Below are 12,267 nucleotides of genomic sequence, written 5' to 3' on the forward strand. Positions count from 1 at the left end.
CTCTCCGGAGGCAAGTCGGTCCCTGTCCGGGTGGCTATGGCCATCTCGTCCAGGGTTTTCTTTGCTATGGACAGTGTCTGGATCGAATCCTTTTCAGTGCAGTTGGACGTCTGTCGATTCCACCCTGTCAATTAACTTACTCTGGCATAACTCTTGTTTCCCGGTGAACCTGAAAAGGTTCAGTCCGACAGGGTCAGGACAGTGGCTTCCTTTTTAGCAACACTGTTCGTTGGGTGGCAATGACAGGTATGTCACATATTCGGACATAGTCCGAGGGTCTCCTCCCGACCATCTCGGCAGCGTTCATTTCAGGAGCTCTCCATTGGGAAGCGGGAGTCCTCAGCCGTCACGACGTGCATCCCGGGGACTAGTCTCTTCCCCAAGAGAGGTTTCATCTCCTGGTGAGCAGGGGGGGCCCCCCTGAGGTGACCCTCATGGCCTTCTGACTTTATCACACTATGGTGTTACAGTCCAGCTCTGGGGATTCTGAAGCAACCTTCAGCGACTCTTTGTTGGTGAAGTGGTCCTTCCACTTTGTGTACCTGTGTTCTCCGGTCTCCCTTCTTCCTCGAGGTCTTTGGAAGTGTTTTCAATCGAGACGGAGATGCTTTCCTGCTGGTGGCTCCTGATTGCCCCAGATGTCAGGGGTACTTGGATCTTCGGAGTCTCTACATCGATACTCCATCCCTGATGCTTCACTGCCCGGACCTGTTGTCTCAGGGTCCTTGGTTTTGCCTTGGACCTGGGTCGTTTGTCTTTGACTGTGTCCTTACAGTGGTCTTACGGCTTCCCTGGCTTTGTCATCGTTGGAATGATTAGAGCACATGGATCAGCTTTTGCTGGGACCTACCACAAACTGTGGCAGCCATAAATCTTATGGTATTGTACCTGTCGATACAATCCTCCGGTGTCCAGGATTTCCAGATATTCTGGCATTCCTTCCGGCTGGCTTGGGTTTCACACTTGGCCTGGTCTTCCTGACAGTGCGGATCTCTACACTGTCAGTATGGTTAAGATATGGAATTGCTCCACTCTGGTATCCAGTTCATCCTTTGGAGTGTTTTCTTGATTATGCCTCCATTTGTCCTCCCTAGGGACTCCTTGGGAGTAAGTAGTGGTTCTTCGTTACCTCCGGGGACAGTCAATGGAACCGCTGGTTGTGATAGCCATTACATGGTCTATTGCTTAGGCTCTCTCTTTCTCTCAGGGTGTTTATATCAACCAGGAGAGTGTCTGAATTGGGAGCGTTCTCATGTGGCTCCCTCTTCTGGAGGGCATCATGTCAGGGTGTGAGTTGCTCTCGCCCTGTGTTTCTTCTTAGTGGTTTTCAGGTTCCATATTATTCTGGAACTTATGGTACGGCCATTCTGTCCCCAGTCCTCTCGGCTGGTGTGGCCTCATTGACTGTGGTCTGGCCTCTTTGGATTTATGTGATCCGTTCAGGTTCCTTACGGAAATCGGACTCCTTATTGGTGGTCTGAGATTTCTGGTTTTCACAGGAAAGGATGGCCGGCCTATAACCAAATGTTGGCTGGATGGCCTCGTAGGTCTTCCTCAGGGGCCTACCCATGGGTAGGCCTTCCTGTTGTTGATGCTTGTTTTTTCTCGGGCCATGTGACCCTCGTGTGCGGCTCGCTGTGGCGCCTCGGCTGTTTTGCCTTACTAGGTGGCCACGTGGTCTTCTGTCCACACCTTTTTAAGGTTCTAGGCATTGGTTTCCTTTGCCTCTCAGGATGCTTCCTTTTTGGCGACGGATTCTCCTCTCAGCACAGGAGCGTCCCCACCCTTGGTTGAACTGCTTTGGGACATCCCCAAGGTCAACCCTGTGGACCCCCTATGGACCCTGAAGTAGAAAACAAGAGATATGGTAAGAACTTACCTTTGTTATCTCTGTTTCTACGAAGTCCATAGGGTCTACAGGGCGCCCGCCCTGACGCACCTGGCTTCATATGGGCTGTGTGGCTGGTCACCGGTTTTCCGTCTCCCATTTCGGTGAGTATGGTTATTGAGTGTTCCAGTTTTCTCTCTCTTTTTCTCTCCTCCTCCGGCCTTTGGCTACTTACAAACTGAGGTGCCTCTGGCTTGGGGGTGGGGTTATAGGGAGAGTGGACCCAGTGCATCCTGGGAGCTAAAAGCTTTAACTGCGTGGTGCCCGGATTTGGTTCCCAACCTATACCCCAAGGTCAACCCTGTGGACCCTATGGACTTCGTAGAAACAGAGATAACAAAGGTAAGTTCTTACCATATCTCTTGTTTTTAGATGATCGAAACGCGTTGGTGGAGGGACCTTTTTGAACACGGTATGGACTGATTTATCCTTGCATTTAACTTTTGTTCTGGAATCACCTGATTTGAGTCAGTTTTGGTGGAGAATCCGGATATTCCACTACACTGTACTTGAGTCCATATATACCATCTTTTTGTCCAGCGTTATTTTTGCAAGAATAATCATCCTTTGTTTTTATATTATTTCTTACAAGGCATACACCTGTATAATAAATATATACTTTTATTCTGATATATGGTCCGTTCCCTCTTCTTTTCATGTTTAATATCCATGTGAGGGGAGGAGGACCTTTTGATGGTGAAAATACAACAAGTATATTTGGAATGGAGAAAGAAACCGTGATGGGAACATAGAATTTAAATTAATTGTGAGTGGAGGTACGCATTATCACCCTGTCTAATTTTGAAGTACTCGCTGGGGAAATATTTGGAAAAGATACCTTTATATGCATTTATAACTCTTGCTATATGTTAGTGGGGTACGCTCTAACAACTATATCTTCAACTGACTTTTGTGACCTTTATACTGATTAATATTATTGGTTCAGAAAAGACCCTGATTTTTCGTTCCATTTTGTCTTGTTTTCTTTTTATATTGTGAAACCTATCTCATATGAGTTGAAGCCAGAAGTGACCACAAGGTGGACATTCTTACTTTTGTATCAAGAAAACACAAGAAGCCTATGTATCAATGTGTAATTGACAAAACCAGCGCCAAACGCTTGTTCTAAAAAATTTTATGATTGTATGTTATTCTTTGAGAGTGTGGTGATGCTCTTTTATTAGAACTGTGAACAAGGCTGCAGGTTTCTTATGCGCAACTGTTAAGGGATCAGAATCTTTTGTTTAAAGTTGTGTGTTACTGCTGGCAGGGCACTACTAGTGACAGACAGTATAGCAGAAGTGTTGTGTGTTACTGCTGGCAGGGCACTACTAGTGACAGACAGTATAGCAGAAGTGTTGTGTGTTACTGCTGGCAGGGCACTACTAGTGACAGACAGTATAGCAGAAGTGTTGTGTGTTACTGCTGGCAGGGCACTACTAGTGACAGACAGTATAGCAGAAGTGTTGTGTGTTACTGCTGGCAGGGCACTACTAGTGACAGACAGTATAGCAGAAGTGTTGTGTGTTACTGCTGGCAGGGCACTACTAGTGACAGACAGTATAGCAGAAGTGTTGTGTGTTACTGCTGGCAGGGCACTACTAGTGACAGACAGTATAGCAGAAGTGTTGTGTGTTACTGCTGGCAGGGCACTACTAGTGACAGACAGTATAGCAGAAGTGTTGTGTGTTACTGCTGGCAGGGCACTACTAGTGACAGACAGTATAGCAGAAGTGTTGTGTGTTACTGCTGGCAGAGCACTACTAGTGACAGACAGTATAGCAGAAGTGTTGTGTGTTACTGCTGGCAGGGCACTAGTGACAGATAGTATAGCAGAAGTGTTGTGTGTTACTGCTGGCAGGGCACTACTAGTGACAGACAGTATAGCAGAAGTGTTGTGTGTTACTGCTGGCAGAGTACTACTAGTGACAGACAGTATAGCAGAAGTGTTGTGTGTTACTGCTGGCAGGGCACTAGTGACAGATAGTATAGCAGAAGTGTTGTGTGTTACTGCTGGCAGGGCACTACTAGTGACAGATAGTATAGCAGAAGTGTTGTGTGTTACTGCTGGCAGGGCACTACTAGTGACAGACAGTATAGCAGAAGTGTTGTGTGTTACTGCTGGCAGGGCACTACTAGTGACAGACAGTATAGCAGAAGTGTTGTATGTTAATGCTGGCAGAGCACTACTAGTGACAGACAGTATAGCAGAAGTGTTGTGTGTTACTGCTGGCAGAGCACTACTAGTGACAGACAGTATAGCAGAAGTGTTGTGTGTTACTGCTGGCAGGGCACTAGTGACAGATAGTATAGCAGAAGTGTTGTGTGTTACTGCTGGCAGGGCACTACTAGTGACAGACAGTATAGCAGAAGTGTTGTGTGTTACTGCTGGCAGAGCACTACTAGTGACAGACAGTATAGCAGAAGTGTTGTGTGTTACTGCTGGCAGGGCACTAGTGACAGATAGTATAGCAGAAGTGTTGTGTGTTACTGCTGGCAGGGCACTACTAGTGACAGATAGTATAGCAGAAGTGTTGTGTGTTACTGCTGACAGGGCACTAGTGACAGATAGTATAGCAGAAGTGTTGTGTGTTACTGCTGGCAGGGCACTACTAGTGACAGACAGTATAGCAGAAGTGTTGTGTTATTGCTGGCAGGGCACTACTAGTGACAGACAGTATAGCAGAAGTGTTGTGTGTTACTGCTGGCAGGGCACTACTAGTGACAGACAGTATAGCAGAAGTGTTGTGTGTTACTGCTGGCAGGGCACTACTAGTGACAGACAGTATAGCAGAAGTATTGTGTGTTACTGCTGGTTGATCCTGTTGGTGATAGTGGTACAGTACCTTAATGTCCTTGACAACAAGTAACACTGACAGACTTCCTTCTCACTCTCTTCTCTTTCTCAATTTAATTTCTCTTGTCGATTTTCCAGACTTTACTCTTTCAGAGTCTCCTCTTTTTTTTTTTCTGTACTTCCTCATCTTTGTAGCCCCCTGCTGGAGGCGTTGGTTACGCTACTTACATATCTCCACTAGTCAGTGAAGATACGTAAGTAGCGTAAAGATGAGCCAGTGTCCAACGTTATTCCTTACCATCCAAGTGGGCATTGAGGGGGAATATAGCCTTGTGGCGAGTGAAGCGAGCCTGCAAGGGGCCGAATGGTATTTCTTTACGCTACTTACATATCTTCACTGACTAGTGAAGATATGTCAGGGGCATTACAAGGGGGGCTACTACTGGGATCTCTACAGGGGGGGCTACTACTGGGGGCACTACAAGGGGGGGATTACTACTGGGGGCACCACAAGGTCCCGCCGCCGATATCAGCTCCTCTGTCCACCGCTATGCATTATGGGAGTGACGTCACTCCCATTACCCACTGCGGGAGCCAGAAGATGTCCGGCTCTGGCAATGGGAGCAGCAGCCGATGAGAGTCTGTGTGACTCTCATCAGTTGCTAAAGCAAACACACAGCTGTCGGCACCGGCGGCTATGTGTTTGTGCTGTGTAGCGCTGACCGAACTCCGTCCGGTCAGCGCTACACACGCGGTGCAGCTGTGTCACAGGGACACAGTCTGCCCGCGGCCCACATGGTACGCAGCAGAGGCGCCCTTCACTATGTGGCACCTTACGCAGCTGCGTACCATGCGTAACGGGAGAACCGGCCCTGCTGGAGATCTACCACAGGCAGGTTCTGTACGGATGGAGCCATATCCCTGGATGCTATTCTGTCTCCGCTCTATGCACATCTGTCTGTGTCAGTGTGTATAATCTGTATCCCATGTTTGTTTTGTGACATTGGTGAGGTTGGGGACACAGAGGTTAAGGGGACCCTGCATGTTTATTTGTACTGGACCCCACTACTTCCGATGGCAGCCCTGGCTGTGGCAGTGTACACCTGGGAGGATGAGATCATTTTCTGAACAAACAACTGTTCCAACAGCTCTGGAATGGTGAGCAATTATAATTTCACGTTATATAGCAACACATGCAGAAAAGTAAATTATATCATAATATAAGAAGGACTTATACTAACAGTAATATGACTAAAATGCTATACAAAATATTTTTTGGAACAAATGAACAAGATAATGTCTATCTTTCTAATGGGATTTTAACTTAGAAGATATTGTCTGATAGTAACAATTACACATTAGGGTAAATTTACAGAGCCGACGCATCTTCTGGGGTTTTGGCCTCTAGATTTCAATGGGCAATAACATTAAAATGCAAAACATGCATAGTTTTGTATTTAATATTATCGCCCCTTTAAACTGAGCGCGTAAACTACCGAAGGGCGCTGCAGCTTTAAAAAGCATAATTTTAACCCTAAGCATCTTTAAACCTTGCAGCAGATGATTACTATTACAGCACGTGTACCTGGATGAGCATCTGAACGCCACTGCGAAGGTCATCGGCTACTATCCCTGTATAGAAGCCTCTAATATTTCTCTTATTCAGCCACTTGACGTGGCCATCTGGGTTCAACTCCTGGAGTTTCTATTTCCGAGGGCCCTGGGTAAGGAACATATACAAATATGACCCTGAAAGATGTTCCTATGCTGCACTAAAATTGTTACTTGTGCAACTACAGTACATGAGTTTCGTATAGATTAGGGATAACAATGAAACAAATTCAAATTGCAATTAATTTAGCGAAAAGGTACAGGTTTTAAATTCTGCTAAGCATTTATTTATTTAATTATTTACTTATAATGTTCTTTATAGTTATATAAATTTCACTATACTTGTCAACATTTATTCCTCCCCTTGAGAGATACATGAGGAAATTTGGAGGTGCTAACTGTGGGAGAAGAGGCGGCAAAATAGTGCGATTTTGCCACCAACAAAATGCGTTGTGGGTGGTTGGAGCTATGATGACGCGATTCACTGACAACAGTTCTGCTCATTACACTAGACAGTGAGAAGGTGATCTACTCTTTCAGGAGTGTGTAGCAGACCACCGGACATTCCAATAGATTGGGAAAGTATTAATCATAGGGCCTGATTCAGAGCCGCTCGTAAGCGGCCGCTCGTTCGCTCCGAGCGATGTTCGCACAACTGCGCATGCGTACGGCTCGTAATACGCATGCGCGAACCAGTCAGTGCGGTCGGAATTCATATGCTCGCAAAATAGTGAATGCCTGCTAATTTGAGTGACAGGATGAGGCGTTTGTGGGTGGTAACAGGGGAAGGTGCTTGAAAACGGGGAGTGGTGATCCGAACGCAGGCGTGCCAAACGGTCAAAACGGGTGTTTTAAGGGTGTGCATAATTAACAAAGCAGCGTCATCGACCACGTCACTTGGTTGTTTCTTAGCCTGAACTGTTCGCATGATTGCGGTAGGAAAATCCAACCACAAGCACTGCGAGCAGTTCAGACATCTTTCGATGTACTCGATTAATCAAATAAATAGCGGAGATGACGTAGGATGCGAGCGGCCAGAGGGCGTTTTTATCAAAATAGCGGCCGCAGGTTTTGTTCGCTCGTTCAGGTTTAGAGGCGTCAACAGACCGCAAATAGCGAACGGTCAATTTAAATAGCCAGCCCCTTTTTCTGGACGAGCGAGCGCAAATAGCGTCCGGCTCTGAATCAGGCCCATAGTTTGTAAGAAACTTAATGGTCACCTCCTAACAACATATGAAACACTGGCCACTGGCCAGTTCATGTGGCTTTAGAACCCTACTGCTTACTTAAAATAATATATTAGACACAGGGCCTGATTCAGAGACGGACGCTCTTTCAGAGCGCTCGCTCTGAATCAGTGCCCGCCTATTGTATTTTTAGAGCGGCCTCCTGGCCGCTCGCATAGCTGTGGGTGACCACCCACAGCTAGTGCGAGCGGCCAGGATGATGGTCGCGATTGTTAAGACCATCGGACTTGCGACGAGACCCTTGTGGTAGGGTCTCGTTGCTGCAAGTCCCAGTGGACTTCTTGCTTTTACAGAGCAAGAAATCCACCCACTGACATCACAAGTGATGTCAGTGGGGCCGGCCCCAGACGGTAGGCGTTCCCATGGGAACGCCTCCATCTGGGCAGCCCCGGCCCGCCCACCAAAGGGGGCGTGCTGTCACTCAACATCAACAGCACGCCCCCTTTGTAGCGAGACCCAGAGCAACGGCTTGCCCGTCGCTATCCGGGTCTCGTGCATGCGCACAACGGGCCACCTCCATCATGCGCACTGGGCCAACATCAACCCGCTTGCGAGTGCTCAGCACTCGCAAGCGGGTCTGAATCAGGCCCACGATGCACACATATTATAATATTGTTAATATAGAATACTATGTATTGGTGTTTTATAGTATCATAATGTAGTTTTTCTGATAAGTTAAAGGCCATCCATTGTCCAAGATAACTTTAATAGCTGGCCCAAGACTGTCCTTGACCTCGCCTTTGAACCTGCAGACTTATAGAGGAAAGGCAGGTAGCAGATGCCCCTGGTTTCATTTCCTGAAATGTATAATATGACTTTCATTATTATTTATTGGTTGATAGTTGTGAAACATCACTATTTTGACTTGTAAACACTTTAACAGAGCTTGGTGCCCAGAATGATTTTCCTGGCTGCATAATAAAAATAAATGTACCCAAATTCAGGTAGGTCAGAAATCATAACATTAATGCCTGCTTGTACTTACAATAATTACATTCCCACATAGCATCAGGCTCTGTTATTTTGTAAATGTTCCCACAAAATCCACAAGAGCCAGATGGAAATTGGGAGGTCCAGATAGGACTAAACACTGCGGTCTATAAGGAGAGGATACACAGAGTAAATCATAGTTCTGCAAAAGTTGAACCTGCATCACATTTGCACACTACACTAAAAAAGCTCTTCATGAAGCCTGTATCACATTACGTTATGAACAAAAGAAAACATTTAACCGGCCCTCTGGGAGATGTAGAGAGAAAGTCTAAAAAGTCAGGTTGGGCATTCCAGGTGACGCGTTTTGTGTCATCACTGCACTCATACTATTGCATCAACTGTCTGCCCAACAATGCACAATTACATCTATGCAGAGCTCCACCACGGTGTAATGACGCGTTTCACATCATTGTGCAGCCTTGAATCTGAGAATTGTGCTAATCCCCTTCCCCTGCCATCCAGGAGATCTGCAGATTTTTTTAGGATTAAATGAGCATTCCCAGAAATCCAGTGGATTGCACCTAAAGACCGGACACTCAGTTACATTCACCTGAAATTTTTGATGTGATCCTCCACTTGGTTGAGCCCCACACAGTAAGAAAGAGCCTGCACAGAGGAACCCCAGCTTGCCTCTACAAGTAAATGTCAAATGCTGTGTTATGATAAGTATATGCATGCATCAGGTATATAAAGTTAGAATACACAAATAACTGTACTATAATAAAAGTCTAAAAATTGTGTTATTAGAATCAGGTAGTAGTCATGTAATCAGTAATAATGTTGTGACAGTTCTAACAATTGTCATCCCACTATTCATTAAGAACACTGTTACAGCTTTCACATGAAATCATATTTTTATAAACTGACTATAAATAATGCTGATTGTTTTCCATGGAAGAGTGACAGTAGCACATGGGACAAAGTTATGTGTCTTACATGTTCTAGATTATCCAAAACAGACCTGTATTTACTATTTTACCACTGGAGACCTAGAACATGGAATGTTTATTTTCCCAGAATTCAGCACCCAGTGGACCTAGATTACAGGGAAAGGCTGACCACTGATAACCAGGTGGCAGATACTAGACAGTGGTCCATTATACTTGACCACCAGCCCAAAAAGATGCATTTGTGGGTAGGGCTGGCATTTGGCATCCCATGATCAGCCTACTCCAGATTAGTCACACTCACAAGTATGTTCTTGCAATATTTGTGTAACATCTGCTGTGTAACTTCTTGTACGGCCCAGTAAGTCCAAATAAGTGTCTGTATACACACAAAGAGGATTTTATGGCGATTGTTGATTACACTAATGGCAGCAAAATAAAGCAATTATACAGCTGTAAGAACATCAGTCATACTAGAAAAAGATATAGCTACTTTAGTACATATCTCTTCCAAAAAGTATTAACGTTCTGATTTTCAATGGTAGCTCTACCCTACCCAGGGCTGGATTATAGGCGGGGCGGACGGGGCGGTCGTCCAGAGGCCCCCACACATTGGGGGCCCCCACACTGCCAAAAACATTCCTGGCCACTCTGGACCCTCCATGGCCGACTCCCAATCACAGCCGGCAGCATAAAGCACTGCACTGTAGTGACAGCACACTCTATCACACAGCGTGACAGCAGAAGAGGATGGAAGCCCCGCCCCCACACTGACATAATGCCGTGATTCGCGGGTGTATTGGCAGGGGGTGGGGCCTATCATAGTGAAGTGCCTGCCCCCATTAGAAGCCTACCCTGCTGCCTGTTACTGTAAATGGAGGTAGGGAAATATGTATGTGCTCCTGACTGTCCATTCATCTCTCCCCCCTCTAACTCGCTCATGACTTCTGTCTCTAGCTTCATCCCTATCCCTCTATCTCATATCTATCTATCTCTTATCGATCTATCTTGATCTCTATCTCCCTCCCTCTCTCTTCCCTCTCATGAACTGGCATGTACTAAAGGGGAAAATGAGGTAAAACCCCTTACCGCATTCTCCATATGTACAAAGCACCGAGATGCTTCGTCCTAATAGGTAACGCCATATTCAGGTGGCGTTACCCCATAGAAGCTTATGGGCTTCTTATCGGGACGCTCCCCCTTGGAGGGATCTGATTGGATCCCTGCCATCACTCCCTGCGGCCTTCTGCACATGCGAAGAAAGATGCCAGAGGGACTTCTGGGTGTTAAACCCAGAAGCTCCTCTGTTCGGAGCCATCGCAAAAGACAGCTCTTATCGGAAGAACTGTCATTTGCAATATTCTCGGTACATATGGTAATCAACTGCGGTATGTACCCAAAGACAGCTTAATGTACCTATATCTCACTACCTCCCCTAGCTCTGTCTGCCTCCCCCCATCTAAACCCCCCACTCGAAAACCTGCATTTGCTCCTATCAGTGTACTAGATCATGTATGCTATGCTGCTGGGAGTCAGTCCCCAACAGCGTTGCGGACATGAAGTAGTATACTGCGATCCTTGCCGGTCAGGGGAGAGTCCGGAGAACAAGGGGCATAGTAGTCGTTGTGTGGGGCCGTAGTAATTTTATTGATGGGGCCCCCACAACTTGGTTGCCTCGGGGCCCCCACAAGCCTTAATCCCTGACCCTACCCTACTCTTCCATGCTCCACCATTCCTTGGGTTGTATCTTTGTGTCGTCCCATGTACTGGTGCATAATTGTATTGTTTAATCTCTTTACGGCACTGCGAACACCTTGTGACATTATATAAATAAAAGATAATATAATTCAAGCACAGGCCCGGGCTCGACACTCCCGCCTAGACTAGAGGCATCAGTATGATAGCTTGTGCACGGTGTACTTATCAGGCTTTTTATACAGTACATAGGCCAGCAAGAAGATGACAATACCGATGGCGATCAGAGCAGATTCCCATACCAGCAGGGAAAAGGTGACTACAGACACTATTGCTCCAAACAGTGAGGCCCATTTGCTGTAATATTTAAATGAAGGTCTCCAGCCTGGTGGGGATATTAATCATGTAAAGAACAAATATAAATATGTCCTCAGTTTTTTTTTTTTTATTACTGAAGAAGAAAGGAAAAGAAGGAAATAGGTAGGAAAAAAAGACGGTAGATGAAGATACAATGGGAATTCATTAGGCCATACAGAATTAATATAAAGGGGGATTGGCTGAGTCTTTACTTCAAATAAATGAAATGTAATATAGTGTCAATGTGTATATTTCTATGGTAACTAACAGGTCCTATTTGTCCATGAATGCTAAGGCGTGCTGATGCTTTGCAGGCTATAATAGAAGTTCTGGCAGCCATGGGTATGTGGGCACTTGTAGCAGTGGTGCTGGATACTAAAATACTATTTTTAAACTATGTTACCACCACAACACCCACCACCACCCATGCGAGGTAAGAGGAGCTCAAGTGATGTCAGGATGGGGTTGTTTTTCCTAGGAGGGGAGCACAAGCGCCTTCCATTACCCTCACATAAGTTTTTACCAGCCCTGGCTATTAGCACTGGTGCTAGCTTAAAGCTGGGTACACACTGGAGCGATGTCGGGCCGATTTGCCAATTTGTAATAACAAATCGCCTACATCGCTCAGTGTGTACGCTCAATATGCGATTGCCCGCGGTCACTAGCGACAACATCTGTTTTGACATGCTGCACATCAAACCTGATGATTTCGTATGTGACACAATTTATATTAATGGAGGACGGAACGAATGATCAATCCGTCGTTCACTAGTCACTGTAGTGTGTACCTAC

General features: G+C 46.0%; 1 pseudogene; it reads right to left on the reverse strand.

Moving 5' to 3' along the window:
* Positions 1-12,267, reverse strand: part of LOC148515403 (solute carrier family 12 member 3-like) — a 72,180-nt pseudogene that overhangs the window by 7,218 nt on the left and 52,695 nt on the right.

The sequence above is a fragment of the Taudactylus pleione genome, unplaced genomic scaffold (genome assembly GCF_031769625.1).
Source record: "Taudactylus pleione unplaced genomic scaffold, aTauple2 ptg000250l, whole genome shotgun sequence".
Classification (NCBI taxonomy): Eukaryota; Metazoa; Chordata; class Amphibia; order Anura; family Myobatrachidae; genus Taudactylus; species Taudactylus pleione.